The 18940-nt window shown below is 45.6% G+C and overlaps 1 protein-coding gene across 6 annotated transcripts in view; it reads left to right on the forward strand.

Annotated features, from left to right (window-relative positions):
• Positions 1-6039: 6039 nt before the first annotated feature.
• Positions 6040-18940, forward strand: part of MGAT5 (alpha-1,6-mannosylglycoprotein 6-beta-N-acetylglucosaminyltransferase) — a 336396-nt gene continuing 323495 nt past the window's right edge. For 4 of the 6 annotated variants that reach the window (XM_086715202.1, XM_086715200.1, XM_086715207.1 and 1 more), the window contains exon 1: positions 6288-6426. The gene's annotated coding sequence lies outside the window, so the exon portion shown is untranslated. Of the gene's footprint in view, positions 6139-6287; positions 6427-18940 lie in introns of those variants that run through there. The other 2 variants (XM_086715203.1, XM_086715204.1) reach the window with 2 other exon arrangements.

An 18940-nucleotide genomic window follows, 5' to 3' on the forward strand; every position in this document is an offset into this window, starting at 1 on the left:
TGTTAGAAAAGGGAGATAGATTATATCTTAACAAGTAGGGAGGGATTTGTTTCCCTCACATAACAAGAAGCCTGGAGGCACATGGTTTTGGGCGTGGTTCTTCAAGAGCTCAGGTTCTTTTCATCATAAGTACTGATCACCTGAGTGGTTTTTACATTTAGACTTATATCCTATATTTGAATGATGGCTGCTACAGTTCCAGGCATCATGACCTCATTCAAAGGCAAGAAGTACAAGGGTGGCCAAGGTGAGCACCTATCTCCTCCTACATCTCTATTAAAAGGAAACAAATCATTGTTTTCAGCATCCCTCAGCACACTTTTCCTTAGATCTCATTGGCCAGAACTGGGTCACTGGTTGCCCCAACACCCAGTACTTGTAGACAGGAGAATGCAAGAATCTGGCTTTCCAGACTCTGTAGTAGCATGTAGTAAAGAAAATGGGACTGGGAATGGCTTTTGGATGGTTCTCCATTGGAGTTTGAGGAAATGAGCAGTCTCTTTTATTTTCAAGGGGCTCCTGGTTGGTGGTCAGCAGATTTGGGAACTGAGTGAGGGCTACAACTCTGTTGTGAGGTCTGGCCTCCAGAGAAAAGCCACAGCAGTGCTTTTCAAAAATGCTGGCATTCCCTTCCCCAGTGGGCTTCTCAGTGCTGAGACAAATATGTCTTCTGGGGCATCTTGGAGAACATACTAGTGGAATAGATAAGTAGGTGACACCTGCTGAATCTTTTATGTCATTTTCCCTAAATTGTTGGATTGCTTTCCCTACATAGTATCAAGGTATTTCTGGCATGTTGCCTTCATAAGAACTTCAGCATAGATCTTAAAAATCAAGACTCTAGAACCAGGCTAACTGATTTGAATCTCAGCTTCACCACTTACAAGCTGCATATGGGAAATTGTTGTGTTGCATCCACACGACTCCTGAAACAGAACGCTACGGGCACCAGTGACAGTCACAACAAAGTTTATTGCAATGAGAGGCAAGGCCTACCGATCGATCGGGACAGACACTCTTGACCAGAGTGTGGCTTCGAACAGCTGGGGTACAGAGTTTTTATAGCCAACCACATCGTCTTATCATCAACTGGGAACAGAACAAAGAAATAGTTCCCAGATGGGGGTAGAAACAGTTCAGGCATGCCCTTGCCCCAATCCAATCAAACACTAATCCAGTTGATTTTCCTTGAACTTTTGTTCCCTTGATTGATAGGACAAGGCTGTTATCTCTTAACCTACAGTGTCAAAACAAAGCTGTTATTTCTCAAGGCTACAGGTTAGCCCTATACTACAATTTAACCCTTACAGTTGAAGCTCCAAATGCCTCAGTTTCCTCTTTTATAAGTAGGCATGATAATACATATCTCAAACTTATTCTTAGGATTGAATAACAATATATGAAAGTATTGCCTTTTTTATAACTTTTCTTCTTAAAATTTTTTAAGTGTTTATTTATTTTTGAGAGAGAGGGTGGTGGAGGGGCACAGAGAGGGATCTGAAATGGGCTCTAAGCTGACAGCACAGAGCCCAGTGCAGGGCTTGAACTCATGAACCGTGACATGACCTGAGCCAAAGTCGGATGCTTAACTGACTGAGCCACCCAGGTGTCCCAATATGTGAAAGCATTTTAAATAGTGCTTGGTACCTAGCAAAAGCTACATGTGTGTCAGCTAGCATTATTATTTATGCTCCCCATGAAGTCTGGATTTCAGCACCAACTGAGCAGATGATTAATATTATCCCCAACTGCTCACATAAGCACTTTGGGTCTAGAATTTTGATAACTGCTTCCATATCAATAGAGTCAGCCCAATCTAAAGCTGCCTTCTTCCTTTTTTGGTCTAGAATTTTCAGAATCTCTTGCCACATGTATTTCCCGGACTTTGCTCTTACAAGTTAGCAGACTGTGAAAACTCCATGTGATGGTTAAGTTTTCTTCAGGGTTTATCTTTTCATTTGGTCTCTTGAGGTATGCTAGGAACCTCATCATTGCCTTCATTTGTTTGGCAAGGGAAGCCAACACATAGAGGGGTGTGATGTACATTAAGTCATATGAATTTTCTCGTGTCTCTCCATTCAGTCATCAGAGTTCTACTCTGTTCTAATCAATGTCCTTGGTTTCAGATAAAGAGTGTTTAGGCTGTGAATTTAAGTGATTTTGTAATTCAGTGACCCACAAGATCAATTTTTGTTTTTAGTTTTCACCTATCTTGACTTCTAGTTGCTAGAAAAAAGAAACTTTATTGTTATTGTTGTTGTTTGGTTGTTTAACTGTATTAGAAATCACAGAGAAGTCCCTCATGTATATGTCCTTTGAGCTGAAAACTTAGGAGTTTGAGTTGAGAAATTAGGAGTCAGAGCTCATTGTTCTCTTTCTCTAAGCTAACTCCAGGAAAAAAAAACAACAACAACAGCCACTTTACTCCCACTTTAGTTCTTGTGTTCCTAAGCTGCTACTTGGTTTCCCCAGAACTGTTTTCAAAGGGTGCTTCATTCTAGGTGAGCACAGTGTTAACTGAATAAAGCATTTTGCTACTCCATGCCCTAAACTGCCTGCATGAAAACCCTGTCAACCAGCTGGACTTTCAATCCCCCGTCTTATTCAAACTAGATAACCCAGCCTTAACTTCTTCTGTTTTCCTGAGGGTTTGTGTCTGTCGATTCTAATGTCTGTATCAGGCAGGCTACTTAACCACAAGGAACAGAAACGTACTCTACCTGATTTAATGAGAAGAGGAATTTATTTAAAGGAAAGCTTAGAGTTGGGCTCAGAGGCACATGCATTTAGAAACAACGGCTCAGATCTTTTCATAGAACTGGTAAGGTGAAGACACTGCTTTCTCTACCACTGTATACGAGCCATGCCGGCTTCCACTATCAATACCATGGTACTGGTCATTGTTACCACCGTCAGCAGCGTCATCTCAAAAACTTGATCACCTTTGCCATTGGAGTCTTTAACTTCCACAGGGATTACATAGTACATAAATCCCAAGCTTTTAAAGATAGTTCAGGTCCTGAGCAGGAAAAAAAAAAAAAAAAACAACAACCAAAACATATTTTTATTTCACAGAGACCTGCTTTAAGACTGAAGCACATAGTCCCAGCTTTATAAGGTTTATGTACACAATTGTTATTTGTTGCTTATAACTTTCATACAACTTGAATAGGTTAAGAAATGTGATTTGTGTTTCTTACCTTAAATATCCCCTTTAGATTTTAGTGTACTCTTCAGAGTGATTTCTGCCCTGATCTTCATTTCTTCTTAGTTTCCTGGGGGTGGGCATCATAGTGTAATGGAAAGATTTGAGCTCTGGAGTTTGGAAAACTTTGGATTCAATCCTGACTCTGGCCCTAATCAGCAGTGCCTGTTGGTGGGCATATTACTTAATTTTTCAAAGTCTTGGCTGCTTCTTCTATAAAATGGGTATAGTAAATCTGCTCCATGAGTTGTTATGAGATCAGTGTAATTCACACAGAGCTTAGTAAGAGATGCTGAGAAACAATGGGCTTGATTGTGTAGACAGAATTGTGTTTTCTACATTTATAATTGAGCAATTATCTAAAGTATGTTACATGGGACGAATATATGGAAAGAAGTAGAGCAGACTTAGCAATACCAACAGACACTGTTGCATTGTTGTGAAGTAATTCCAAACATCTTCCTTCTTTTTTTTTTTTTTTTAATTTTTTTTTTCAACGTTTATTTATTTTTTGGGACAGAGAGAGACAGAGCATGAATGGGGGAGGGGCAGAGAGAGAGGGAGACACAGAATCGGAAACAGGCTCCAGGCTCCGAGCCATCAGCCCAGAGCCTGACGCGGGGCTCGAACTCACGGACCGCGAGATCGTGACCTGGCTGAAGTCGGATGCTCAACCGACTGCGCCACCCAGGCGCCCCAAATCTTCCTTCTTTTAACCTAACATCCATTGTTCACAAGTGGTGGAAATGCCAAAAATCAACCACAGTTCATCCGGTAAGCATGACCTTGACCATCAGCAGCCAGGGCTTTCACTATTGAAATCGCACTGTGTTATTTTCTTCCTCTCTAAGTTTATAATGAATTCTCTCTTGAGAGGACGTGATGAAATACACAACTCCATCCTAGTGAGTATCTTTATGTTCATAAGCAATATCCTTTAGTAATTATTAATATAAATTATCATGTTAACTCTATAAGAAAAATACTTGAGATAGTATTAATTTCCTTCAAAGGCATTGTAAGTATATTATTTATATAAATAAATAGAATATATATAATACAAATATATTTGTATCATATAAATACATATAATTTGTGTACATATGAATATTACACCCTTTAACTTTATTTCTCTATATATACATATATTTTTTAAAAGGTCCTGAAATAATCACTGTATGTAATATCCTCTATAGCAGTGGGTCTGTGATGTTTAAATGACTGATGTCTTTCAGAAATCTCTAGGCAGCCCGGTGGTACAGTTATTAACCACCCGCAGGAACTTGGCTTTGAAGCAAATCTACTAGATTTAGAATTTGTACCATCCATATTCAAAGCCCAGAAAGTCTTGGCCACCAGATGTCACTCTTCTTCTATTTCGCTTCTAGTGCCCTAAGCACTGTGAGACCTTATTTTCTAACAAGGGACTGAGAAAAATACGTGCCTCGCAACGTTCCTGGGATTTCACCAAAAGGTCTTATTGAGAGGAATAGTCCTGCCCTTACAGATTTCCTTGTGGCTCTTGAGTATCACCTGGACAGTTTCAGACAGCTGAGAATTGGGGGCTCATCCGTTCAAAAAATGTGAGAGCTGTTTACTTGAGCTTGAAGTAAAAGGTAGGACTGACCTAATGTGCCTTGAGATGAGAGCTAGCTAAATGTAAGAGAGGCCATGAGGTGTGTTCTACTAAGATCCTGGGGTCAGAAGATTTCCCTAACCACTTGGGTGGCCCTGAGAGCTCACAAAATGAGAAAGTGGGGCTAAGTCATTTCTAGGGTCTAAAAATTCCATGATCAATTTTTAAATGCCTCTGTCGAGGATTGTGGACAGTAGAGTGGGGTGATCTAAATTCAGGACAGAAGACCCTAAGGAGGACAGTGAAGTAGAGATGGAGAAATCCCACAGGGAAGGTAAAGGGAAGTTGAACCTGATGTAGTGACTAGTTACAGGGCCTGAAACTTGCTGCGGTTATGAATCCTGTCATTTTGACCCCTAGGTGATCCACCAGGCCACTCTTCTTCCATTCTAGATCCTACTTAACAATGATCTATAATGCTCAGCGATGCAACTGTACAACATTGTCTCTCCCAGGGTTTGGTTGGATTTAATATGTCTTCTCAGTCAATGTTTGTGGTACCTTCAGGGCATGGGATGTATTTTATTTCGTTTTGAATTTACAATAGTACAATGTTCAGCTAGCTCATCCGGAGTGTTTGTAGAATCCAGGGAGGGAAGGAAGAAAAAGAAAGAGAGATGGGATTCATTTATTGAGCGCCTACTATATGCCAAGTATACCTAAATACTTTTCACATATTTTATTTCATCTCCAAAATAGACTCCTGAGGCAGCATCATGCTCATAGATAAAGAGGCTGAATTCAAATGGCTAAGTGACTTGTCCAAGGTCAAAAAAAACCAAGTGGTAGACTCAGAAGGCTACCTATAACCCATTCTGCAAAGGACACTGAGACTCAGGACATTTATTAAAGTTGCATGCACCTGTAAATGGGTGAGCCCCCAGTCTTCCCTCCCTGGGCTTCACTGCTGGAATGCCCCTAGTGCTTAAAAGCCCCTGGACTGCACCACTCGGGAGGATGCTTCGTCATATGAACATTTGCACACTAACCCTGACCTTGCTAGAATATTATTTATGGCCATGATTAACCTGTCTCCCTCGCTCCATTCTCCCTTTGGGCTGCGGAATTGAAAGGTTGCTAGAAGTCCTCTCCCACAGAGTTGAGAGTTTGCAGACGGCCCCTGAAAAGCTGGGGCGTTCCGAATTGGCTGAGCGCTCTGCCTGGGAGGGCGGGGAGTTTGCCCAACGTCTCTGACCAGAATCCTTGCCTTCAGGAGCCGAGAGCCCAGAAGCGGGGAGAAGTTGGAGAGGTTAGGCAGGGGGGTGTTGGAAGAAACTGCGGACAGACCCTCGCCCTGGTAGGCTAAGCCCTCGAGGAGTGTTTCTGCCGCGTCCGGGCCGTGTGTGGACGCGCCGCGCGCGGCCCCGCCAGGGCTGGGAGTTTGTAGACCGTCCCTGCCGCGGCCCGCTCGGCGGCGGCCCTGCGGCTCCGGCGGCAGCCGCGGCGGCCCCGGGCGCGATCCAACCCAGGTAGCCGCGCCGCAGGCTCGGGGCGCCGCGACCCCGTGCCCCGCCGTGTCGTGGGCCCCGCGGGGACAGCGGCTGGCGGGAGCTCCCTGCTGCTACTGCTGCTGCTCAACAAGGAGGTGAGAGCTACTGGGTCGGGGAGATAGCGTCGGGCTTGCCATCCCCGCGGAGAGATGCACGCAGAGGGGACCACGGAGGGCGCGGGGAGCTGAGCGCGGGCGGCGAGAGCCTGCACCGAGGGCGGCGCGGCCAGGGGCTTCCGCCCGCCTCCTGCGTGGGTGCCCTGGCTGCAGCCGCTCTGCGGGACCCGGGAGTGCAGCGGGGGACGCGCCTTGAGGCGCCCACCTGCCCGGGGCAGCCCTCCCCAGGGGAGACAGGAGGCCCCCCAGGGCCCTTTGGGAAAAGGACTGACCAGAGGAAGCTTTGGTGGCGCGGACCGGAGGCGAGCTGCCGGGGATGGCAGATGGGCGCTCGGACCTCGGAGGAGGCTGGTGGGGTCGCGCTGCGGGTGTGGGCCGAGCTGGGGTCCCCGGGACCCGGGCGCACAGGGCGGGCTCCGCCACCGGCCAGGGGAGAGGAAGAAGGGAGGTTGGCCCCAGGCCCAGAAGAGAAGGGATGGGGCGGCCGGAGCTCCTCCGGGCTGGGGGACCAAGGAAGCCCGAGGAAACCCCCACCCCTAGGGCCGGCCGCCGGCCCCGCGATCCCACCCGCGCGCTCCGCCAGCCTGCCTGGCCGAAGAGGCTGCGGGGAGCGCAGAGCCCACACCCGCGCACACACTCCCCGAGAGCATGCTCAGTGCGGCCCTGGGAACTTCCTGCCGAGTCGCGAGCCGCCCCGGCCCCCTCCGGGTCGGCTGCGAGCTAAGTTGGGGGAGACGGAGCGCGTGGGTGGGGGGCGCGGCGCCCGCCTGTAGCCCTTTGGTGCCCCTGGCCCCTGCCTAGCCTTTGCTCAGCTCCCGACGCTACTCGCGCCGACCGCCCCCGCGGCTGGGAACGGGGGTGTGGATGTCATCCCTCTCTCTCGAGGCCAGGTCCGAGGCTGGGAGGCCAGAGGCCTGGCGGTGCGGTCGGACCCGCTCTCTATACACTCGCTGAGCGCGCGGACCTCGCGCAGGGAGCAGACTGGGTGGAAGGGGGTGTGTGAGCCGGGGACGTTCGCGCACACACTTGCTGTCACACACAAAGCCGTGGTTTCGTAGCTACCGCGCGCAACAGGGAAGAGGTGGCGCTTGCATTGTCCAGCCGCGTTGCGAGCGCCAGCGGGGTGCTCTGAGGGAACCAGGCGATGCTTGAGGTTCTCAGATGCCGGGATCGGGGTCTAGAGCCCGGTGCTCCTGGTTCTGACTGCCAAGCCCGGCGCAGGGGAGGGCACAGTTTGTTTGCACCTGGCTGTGGCCGCCCGTTTAGGGAAGGTTGGGCATTTATGGAGCTGTGAAGTTGGGGAGGGGAAGGCTAAGGTTTGTACCGGGCTCGGTGGGATGGCCCGGTGCACCTGGAAACACAATTCAGAATGAGCATGAGCAGCAGGATCTCATTGTAAAGAGAGGCAAGTGGGGGGCCCCTGCCTGTGTTCATTATCAGGACCTGAGCAACTTGGCTGGGTTTTACTCCTCGAGCACCCCCTCCCCACCCACCACCATGTTAGCTACTGCATCACCCTTATCCTGATCCTTGATGCAGGATCAGACCTGCCTTGTTTTGATTCAAGAAATCAAAAAACAGTTTTTCGCGATGGGCAAGCCCATCACAGATCTGACTTAATAAATGAGTTTTCACCACCACCCCCACTTCCTGCTTTCCTACAAATTCTTCTTGTTCTTGTTCTTGTTCAGGGCTGAGGTAAGCAACCTTAACTTTGTCAGGATTAAGTGACGCTCCATTTTCTAGAGGCCTTTTTAGTTTTCTCCAGTTACCAACTCAGTGTAGTCGGAGTGAAGTGGAGAGGTTCTGAAAAAGGCCATGATAGAGGAGGGTGAAGAGGGTGACCCTTCTGCCCCTTCTAGGTGCTGCGACAAGAGGAGAAGCGAGTGCCTCTGCCTGACACCCACACTCTGGCAGAGCTGGGTGCTGGCTTTTCCTTTGGTCTCCACCTTTGTTCCAGCTTGCCTGGGTTTGGGACACTTGTGACCAGAATCACTAGGAGAAAGGAGTCTGCAGGCCTGGGTTGGGGCTTTGGGGGTTTGCACCTACAGGAGCAGTTGCCGGCTGGTGTTAAGGCGGACTGCGATGGCGGGAGACTGGGGGCTCAGACTCTGCCCATATCTGTCAGTGGCATCTGGGTGCTCCAGCCGTGCTGCAAAGCAGCCCACGGGCTTTGTGATCCCAGCAGTGCACATTTCAAGCACTTTGTGTTCCATGTGTGAATAGAGCAGACATATACACTCACACGTATGTATGTATATGTACATTCTCATAAAGAAGTATGTGCCTATGCAATGTTCTTCAGTAGCATCTTGGAGCTGGAAGGGACCTCATTTCAGGAGAGCACAGGAATTCAAATTTTCTCCCTTCCCATTCAGTTTCTCAGTTTAAAAATAACTAAGCCAGCCTTCTGCCCAGCTGGCCTCCAAAAGCATTGAAATGCTAGTCCCCCTGTGATTCTAGCCCAAGGGGAGGCCTTTGGTTCCTCCCTTAGAAGTGTGGCTCCTCAGGGTCCATTGTAGATGTCCCTCACTTAACACCACCTTTCCAAATGCTCCATGTGGCTTGGGATCTAAGTCATTGCAGAGTCACCCTCAGATTGATTTTGGCAGGGGACAGACAGTGACCGGTATGTGCAGCAGAGATGTCCAGAAAACTGCATAGAGCAGTCATCATAAGACTTGGGTTGGGAGGTTCATGTCCTCTCTCACACTTGTGATCATCCAGGTGGGCAGTTGCCCTGCTCCTTGCCAAGAGATGTAAAAAGTAGTGGGTACTCATTTTATTCCGTCCTCCTTGTGTCTTTCGGCCTTCTGGGCCCAGAAAGGAGGGGTGGGGGGGGGTGGCTTTCTTTGTTGATAGTATTGTAGTAAATATCAGGAAAGCATATACTGCCAGGAGCTTTGTCTCAGAGGGTTTATTGTGATGAGTGTCAAAGTTTGAGAAAGGGTCCTTGTGTCAGGTGATCAGTTAATTGATAGTTTTGGCTGAAGGAAGATGTATGTGTTCCAGAATCCAGGTACTTTTTAAAAAAGAAAGGGAATAATTTTATATTGGGGGAGGATGCCATTGTGGGTGACAGTTGAGAGGTTTGGGTCACAAATAAATCTGGTACTTGTCAATGCAAGTTTTACTAGGCTGCCTTGAAAGTTCTCAAGTGCTTTGAAGTATAGAGTCACTCCTAATAACCAGAAGATAATTGTACTTTCTAATTTGTTTGAAATTGAGTAAAGATCTCCCGACCCTTGTAAAAGTTTCTTTCTTTAAAGATTTTTTTAAATGCTTTTTTTTTTTTTTTTTTGAGAGAGAAAGAGAGAGAGGGAGAGAACTAGTGGGGGTAGGGCAGAGAGAGAGGGAGACACAGAATCCAAAGCAGACTCCAGGCTCTGAATAGTCAGCACAGAGCCCAACATGGGGCTTGAACTCACGAGCCGTGAGATCATGACCTGAGCCAAAGTCGGACACTTAACTGACTGAGCCCCCCGGTGCCCCTTAGAGTTTCTAATCTAAATCTTGTTTCTGTGGTATCTTGCATCTTGTGTCAACATCAAAAGTCTGAGCATGGCGTGACCTCTGCCAGCTGCAGGTGTGTTCATTGAGTGTTTATATGGCAGCTGCCATGAGCCATGCCCTGTGCCGGTGCTGAGTATAAAGACGTCCTTCTTCAAAATTACCTTCTCACTTTTAATTTATCTGACTTCTCTTTCAGTGTGTTAATGCAAACTAATAGCTCTTGGAAGGTCGCCAAGTTGGGTCCCAGGAGCCTTAGTGCTTTTAACCATGTTCTCTGTTGGCTGGAAGCATGGGGACTTGAGCTGTGTTTGCCCACTTGGGCTGTGTTACTTATTCTTTCATTGCTTAAATTCATGTTTCCCTGACTTTGTCGCATCTGGAAAGCTGTATGTGTGCAGGAGAGGGGTTGGAAGAATCACTTTATTTCTTCAAAATCCCGGAGCTGTCTTGTCTGAACACATAACTTTCTGCAAAGAGAACAGGAGCCTTTCTGTTGAGGCCGTTTGTCAGGTCTGAAAAATCTGGACAGGCCATGGGGATCAGCTTTCATGGCTGGGTTTGGTGGGGTTTTCCCTGTAAACCGCCCCCACCCTGCGATGCTTGTGTTAAGGCCTGCTGGACCTTGGCCCCAGCTGGGGAGGTTATATACGATGGCTAAGGAGTATTTCTCAACCCTGTTGGCTATGGCATGAATTTAGGAGTAAGGTGTATCTAAGTACTTTATTACTTGCAGGAGTTAAATACTGGTGTTTGCATTTGATTCACTTTTTACCCCTAGAATAGAATTAACAGCGTCACTTTTGCATCCCTCTGTGATTTTTGTGGCTGGCCCTGGAGGGAACGTGTGCCACCCACCCACTCCTGTCTAAGCTGCAGTCCTTAGTGTTGTAGTTCTGAGCACAGACGGCTTCTAAGTCCTGTCATGCTGGTGAGATGCTTTTCATAAGTATCCTACACAGAACAGTCTTCCACTATAATAGTTTTGGAAGTATAATAGTCTTTCATGTCTCAGTCCACCCATGGAAGTGTGTTGTGTTGGTGATCATCACAGATATTATGTGTCTTAGTGGAGAAGTGTCAAGAAGAGGTGAGCAAGAAAATAGAGATGGGATGAAAAAAAATTACCTTCTGTAATTGACATGGTTGCAAATGTTTCTTTTGTATTTCCTTTACTCTTTGCTACGACAGTAAGGTGGATACTATTGTTATTCCCATTTTATATATTGGGAGACTGAGACCTTTGCAAGGTCGTGAAACCTGGCCCAGGTCACGTACAGCTGGCAAGTGGCTGGGCCAGGATTCGAACCCAGGTGGTCTAGGTCCGGAGTCCATATTAGCTGCACTATGCTTAGTTAAGGCTAGCAAGCTCACCCTGTTCCAGCCAGCCCTTCCTTTCCAACCAAAGCCAAGAGGAAGCTTAGACACTCAGGGGTTGAAAAGCAGCTCAGGGAGATCCCTCCTGATTCCTACTCTTTCTAGCTGAGGGCATAGAGGTGCAGAGGGAGAAGGGCTTATCAGCCAGTGGGCAGTAGTGACAAAGCTGGGTTTCACTTCTGACCCTTGGTCTATAGGAGCAATTGATAACAACTGATAACAGATGTGTACCTGCTTTGTCTTCAGAAATGATTCAGGAAGCAAATGTGATAGTTTGTCATTTGACATCTGTCTCTCCCACTCCTAGAACCCTCTGTAGGCACACATCCGACTTCACCTTGGAATCTGGTGGGGAGCAGGTGGTATGTCCACATCTTTTTACCATCCCCATGTGGGAGAATCTGAGCAACTTATATTATACCTTTATGTGAGGTGTTCCCTTCTGAATGTTAAGTTTGACATTTTAAGAATACAGTCTGGAATCAATTTTACATTTCACTCTTAAATTCTCTCTCTCTCCTTTTCTGTGTGTGTGTGTGTGTGTGTGTGTGTGTGTGTCTGTCTGTCTGTTTCTGTCTCTCTGTCTATGTGTGTCTCAGGGCTTCTGGCCCCACTCAGCATTGATTTCCATTCTATAGGAGCATGGGGTAGGCAAGGGGTGACCTGGCAGAGGCCTCAGGGCTTCTAATAAAGGGCCCATGAGGACAATCCCACAGTGTCTGTGGATTCCTGGAAGGATTGCTGAGGCCCTGAAGAATATTCCTCTGACCACTGGAATTACCATACTTGGTGGAATCTTCCAGTTGGACGCAACAGCAAGCACCATTTCCTTTCATTTTATTCCTTGCGTATGACTAGCATTGCATTGGGCATCCCGGGGCTCCTGCCTGTTCCAGATTCTGAGTGTTTCCGGTTAATAAGTAGTCCCTAGGTGCTCAAGGAGTTTAAATTTTTTTTTTTTCAACGTTTATTTATTTTTGGGACAGAGAGAGACAGAGCATGAACGGGGGAGGGGCAGAGAGAGAGGGAGACACAGAATCGGAAACAGGCTCCAGGCTCTGAGGCATCAGCCCAGAGCCTGACGCGGGGCTCGAACTCACAGACTGCGAGATCGTGACCTGGCTGAAGTCGGACGCTTAACCGACTGCGCCACCCAGGCGCCCCAAGGAGTTTAAAGTCTAGGCCTGGTCAGGGCCACACAGAAGAGTTAAGTTCAGTTAGGAGGCAGTATGCAAATGAAGAACACATTAAGTCAGCCCTTGTGACCACTTTGGGCCTCAGTTCTTCTGTGGAAAAGTAAGAGGGGATTGAATGAGCTCCAAAGTTCTGTTCAGTCCTAACGTTGTATAATCCCATACATATGGCAAAGGAGGTGTGGCATGAAGAAAGAAAATTCCCTTACTGAATAAAAAAAGATTGAGGAAAACTCAAGTTGTTTTTGCTTTTGCTGGTAGACTCCCTGTAGTAGACAGTTGAAATGCTTACCTAAGAGGAACCAACCCTCTATTATCACTATTCTTCTGGGATGTTTATTTTTGTATATTTAGAAATAAAAAGCCTTGGTCCTTACTACTCCGCCTAGAAATAACCTGTTTCCCCTAGTGAAGCTGTTTTTTCCTTTGGGAACTTGAGATTCAAAGAGCAGAAGATGACCAGGCTCGCGGAGTTCTGTGGTTATGTGGCACAGTGCCCTGGGGAACGAGGCTAAGGATTTACCCTGCCGCAAGCTGGGCCAAATTCTGTGTACATACGTTCATTACAGCTTCCCCACCAAACAACTACATTAAAAGAACAGGCAGTTTGATATCAATCTCCTTGTAGGTCCTTTTTTTTTTTTTTAACCATCTGTTATTTTCACTTCCGATTTTTTTAATTTACTAGTGCTCCTGCCAGTGAGTTTTCTACATGACCGACTCTTTCTCTTATGCATGTTTTTTTAGGAGAGCTCCACCTCTGCCTCATGCTAAGTAGGATCTTTCTGTGTTCCTTTGGTGCATTTCTTGATATTTCTTTCCTATTTCTGTGCGATTTCTCTCACCCCCTCTCCTGTAATTTTTCAGAGCCACTGGGGTTAGAGGCAGAACTAAGTGGGGATTTGGAGGGGAAGGGCCTCCCAAGGGGACATTATGTGGGTGATCTTTCACTAGCCATCATTTAGGACATACAGATGTAATTCTCTTAGGTGAATGTTACCATTTTCTTCTATAGTTTTACCATTCCTTTTTTTGTTTCTTATTTGCTTTTCTGAGGTCCAATAAGCTTCAGAAAGGGAAAGTTGTTTCCTAGGTTGGCTAAAAAAAACAATGCATCTAGCCCCAAGGACTTCTCAGAAAGGAGTACAGAGCTCTAGAAGGCACCCTCCCACAAGGCCTGTGCCCCTGGCCGCTCACATAATCAGCTGGGCATCCTGGCATCCTGGGTAAACTTCTACCGTGACAGGCGGGCCTGTCTGCAGTTAGCCGGCTGTCTCCATGCAGGTCAGTTCAACGTTCTGTGATTCTGGTTCTTCATGTGTCATACGAGGCATCTCTTAGCTTCTCCTACATACGTGGGATTCTTCTAGTATGCCTTCTTGGCTGGGCTCAGCATGCTTATCAAACTCTTCTTTCCTTAATCTGTCCTTAATATTCTAGGTGTTTTCCTAGTTTTGAGGGCCTCTTTGGTTGTGCTTGTTTACAGTTCTGTTGTTTAAATCAATCAGAGGACTTCTTGTGGACATTTTTTCCATCGTGAGAGCACAATTCTTGGGCTCATGAAACCCAACAAACTGGTACTACTGTGTGAAATTGTGTGTGTATTCATGTCTACGCTGTTAGCACTCTTTGCCTCATTGTTCTGTTATCTACAACAAGAAGTAGGAGTGGTCAGATTGGAGCTGCAGATCTGGAGTAGCCCTCAGTTAAAAGAAGTCTCCAGAAAGTTGGTGTGGAAGGATTTTGTTAATACTGTTGTTCTCCTAGCACAGGCTTATCAGATGTAGCTAGGATGTCTTTGGAGGTTGTATGGCTAATGATTTTATTACACTCTCCTATAGACTGCAGTAAAGTGTTTTCCATGATAATGAGTTGCTTATTCTATCATAGTGCTTTTTCTCTAATTGCCCCTAAAACAGAATCAGATACAGTTTTCCTTTTTTTTTTTTTTTTTTTTTTTTTTTAAAGGAGGTTCTCCAGGAAGACTTCTTTATTTTTTATTTTTGGGACAGAGAGAGACAGAGCATGAACGGGGGAGGGGCAGAGAGAGAGGGAGACACAGAATCGGAAACAGGCTCCAGGCTCCGAGCCATCAGCCCAGAGCCTGACGTGGGGCTCGAACTCACGGACCGCGAGATCGTGACCTGGCTGAAGTCGGACGCTTAACCGACTGCGCCACCCAGGCGCCCCCAGTTTTCCATTTTTGATGCCGTGCCTGGTTAGTGTTCTCTGAGTTCCGGTTTCTTCCTCCCACTGCAGTGACTTTGAGAGAGACTTTTCTGTTTCCTCATCGTCAGCCTTTATTAGTATGAAGATTATAAGATTATGCAATCTTTCTATATATAACCACAAATTTAGTGGCTTAAAGCCACACAAATTTATTGTTTTATATTTCAGTAGGTCAGAGAGACAACACAGGCCCCTTCGGCCAAGACCAAGTGTCCACTTCTCCTGGAAAGTCTAGGGAAGAATCCACTTCCTTGCCTCTTTCAGCTTCTAGAGGCCACCCACATTCGTAGGCTTGTGCCCCCTTCCTCCGCGGTCAGAACCAGTGATGCTGAGCTGAGTCCTTGTCCCTCTGCCATCAACCTGGCTCTCTGATGATAGCTGGGAAAGGTTCTCTGATATTAAGGATCTATGTGATTAGATTGGGCCCTCCCGGATAATCCAGGATAATCTCATCTCAAGGTCCTTAAGGTAATCCTGTGTGTCCTGTAAGGTAGTGTGTTCACAGGTTCCAGGGATTAGGATGTGAACATCTCTGGGGCTGTTTTTCTGCCTCCCACAGTGCTCTAAACTCTTTGTAAAGAATTGTTTTTTGTTTGTTTGTTTGTTTGTTTTACTGTTTATGTAGATCTCCTTCTTTCTGTTGAGGAACTTTACTGTCATAGGAAATTTAGGCAAGTTCCCCTCATCTTTTTGAATATATTAAAGTCAGCTATTTGCAAAACACTGTATTTAGGATTTGAGTCCTGCTTTGGTTGGACATTGAGCTATGCACATTTATGTGTCCAGCCTTGTGTAATTATCACCAGTCCTACTTCTGTGAGGAAACTGAGGTACTAAGGAAACTTGCCCAGGGTCATGAAGCCAGAATGCAAAAGTGGATCTCATTGATTGTGAAGTCTGTTCTTTTCACTCTGTCTTTCTGCCTCAGAAGTGATAATGGAAAAACAAAATGAGAAATGGTAAGGGAAATGTAAAATAATGTCAAATTTCTCTGCTTCTGCCAACATGATAACAGACAATAAATATTGCCTGTGGTAGATTAATTGCACTGATGGCCCCAGTTAATGGCCTCCCTGTCTCTACACTTTTTGCCTTATAACTCTGTAGTCCCCTTTTCTTCTCTCCCCCACCACTGGGATTGGCCATGTGATGCTTTGGCTAGTGGGATGTTAGCAAATATCCTGTGAACAGAGTTTAAAAGAGCCTGCATGTTTCTGATTGCCTTTTACACAGCTGGACTTGCTCTCTTAGATCCCTGCCACCACCTGGCAAACATGCCTAGGCTAGCCTAATGGAGAGTTCTGAGAGACACACAGGATGAGCCAAACTGTGTCAGCTGAGGCCATCCTAGACCAGCCAGCCTCCAGCTGAACTGTTGGGTGCTTAGAGTCTCCTGAACATGCTTTGGCAAGGTCAGGTGAATCTGTCCTAGATCACCAGAACCATTCAGCTGACCTGTAGAGCTGTAGAAATATTCGATGATTGTTGTTTCAAGCCACTGAGTTCTAGGGAGCTTTGTTACACAGCAACTGCTAACTGATACACCCCTCATCTCAGATGTTTGAATAGCATAAGAAGTATTTTTAATGTCTGTTTGAATATCATTTTGGACTACTCATAACTAATTAATATTTTTATTTTTTAATGTTTATTTGGGGGGGAGGGGCAGAGAAAGAGGGAGACACAGAATTTGAAGCAGGTTCCAGGATTTGAGCTGCCCGGCCCAAGAGCCCGATGTGAGGCTTGAACTCACGGACTGCGAGATCATGACCTGAGCTGAAGTGTGACGCTTAACCGACTGAGCCACCCAGGCACCCCTAATTAATATTCTTGTAACACATTTAATACATTTTAAAATATTCTTTTAAGGTTATAGTTTAGGCTGGAGAACTTGCCCATTGTATCTACCCTTTTTCTTTTTTTTCTTTTCTTTTTTCTTTTCTTTTTCTTTCTTTTCCTTCCTTCCTTCCTTCCTTCCTTCCTTCCTTCCTTCCTTCCTTCCTTCCTTCCTTCCTTTCTCTTTCTTTCTTCCTTCCTTTCTTTCTTTCTTTCTTTCTTTCTTTCTTTCTTTCTTTCTTTCTTTCTCACCTGAATGTCCTTTAAATTCTTATCAGTTTAAGTCCAAAGCAGACTTGCTTTTCCTCTTCAAAGTATTTGTTATTTCTAGTACAGTGGGTTTGACCCCAACCTACAGTAATAAACACATATTAACTCTTAACTCACATATACATGTATATAACAGTAGGAAGAGTTTCAAGAAACAGTAGCTACTCCCCTGCCACTGATGTCCTCAGATGTTTTCTATTCCAGGGGGGCCTGGTGTCTTGATTTTGGCTTAGATTATGATATCACAGTTTGTGGGTTTGAGTCCTGTTATCAGGCTGTGAACTGACAGCACAGAGACTGCTTGGGATTCTCTCTCTCTCCTTCATTCTCTGCCCCTCCTGCACTGTCTCTCTCTCTCTCAAAATAAATAAATAAACTTAAAAAAGATCTATTCCATTCCATTCCATTCCATTCCATTCCATTCCATTCCATTCCATTCCATTCCATTCACTTAAAAAGTTCTGGTCAGGAGACAGCACTATGGCCTGCTGCTTATTTTGTAAATAAAGTTTTATTAGAACACAGCTACTCCTATTCATGTATTTTTTGTTGCTGCTTTCAAGCTCCAATGGCAGAGTTGAGTAATTGTGACAGAGATCATCTGGCCTGCACAGCCTAAAGTATTTACTACCTGGCTCTTGAAGAAAATGTTTTCTGACCCTTGCACTGAATTGATTTCATAACCCATCAGTTAGTTGCAAACCTCCATTTAGAAGACACTGTTCAGGTGACCTTTAGCTCTCCTGATACTCTTCTGCAGGTTACACTAAACAAATCTGGCACATGTGAAAACTACTTCTTTTCCTGGGTCATACTCAGACTTTCTTTTCTATTAACTTAGATTCAACAATTAAGTTTTTGTGATTTAACATTATACCCGACTGGGTTATATAGGAAACTTTTTAACCATTTCTAAAATGTTTCATTTATGGGGCGCCTGGGTGGCTCAGTCGGTTGAGCGCGTCTGACCTCTGCTCGGGTCATGATCTCACGGTCTGTGAGTTCAAGCCCCGTGTCGAGCTCTGTGCTGATGGCTCAGAGCCCGGAGCCTGCTGTTTCCCCCTCTCTCTCTCCCCTCCCCTGCTCGAGCTCTGTCTCTCTTTCTCTCTCTCTCTCTCCCTCTCTCTCTCTCAAAAATAAATAAACATTAGAAATTTTAAATAAATAAATAAATAAATAAATAAATAAATAAAATGTTTCATTTTAAGAAATATTATCCACCCCCTACCCCCTTTTCAAATGTAAATGAGGCTTTCTTGTGGAAACTAGCTGGAATTAAAATGGACACAAATTCCATTCAAGTGCTAGTTATTTATTCATTAGATTGCAGCAGTGCTTTTTTTTGTAATATAATGGAGTCCATTAGTGGAAGAGGTAGAGAAACAGTGATCCTGGCCTCTTTCACCACACCTTTCTGGCAACTGGTCCTTATTGCCACATTTCTGAATTAGGGTGCTATTATTCCTGAGCATAATACAATTTAAACACATTAAATCATGGACTTTTGGGGTTGGAAACACTTTGGGAAAAAAAGTGTTTTTTCATTCAGACCCCCCCATTGGGCCCTTAAAGGCCAAATTTTTCTCACACTTAAATTTTCCAACTCTGTCAAGGAAGGACAAAAGTGTTATTTATGTTGTAGGGCTAACGTGATTGATGAGAAGGAGCTGAGGCAGGAAGGGTTTCAGAATGATCTGGATATATCTTTCTAGAATCTGAAATGCCAGGTGAAGAATGGTCGGTCACTGGCTCACTTATTTATTGGCAGTAAAAAAGAAATCAAAACAAATGAGCTTCAACTATAGTATGGAGAGTTTACGTAAAATCTGAGAAATGTCCCCCAAATGAGGTAGCTTCTTTGACATTAGAATAGATTCTCCTGAGAATTTTTTTTTTAATTTTTAATATTTATTTTTGGAAGAGACAGAGAGAACACATGGGAGAGCACAGGAGACACAGAATCCAAAGCCGGCTCCAGGCTCCAGGCTCCAAGCTGTCAGCACAGAGCTGGACACGGGGCTCACACTCACAAACCGTGAGATCACGTCCGGAGCCGAAGTCAGATGCTTAACAGACTG

This window comes from Puma concolor, chromosome C1 (assembly GCF_028749965.1).
Source record: "Puma concolor isolate L17-30 chromosome C1, mPumCon1.1.hap2, whole genome shotgun sequence".
NCBI classification, from domain to species: Eukaryota; Metazoa; Chordata; class Mammalia; order Carnivora; family Felidae; genus Puma; species Puma concolor.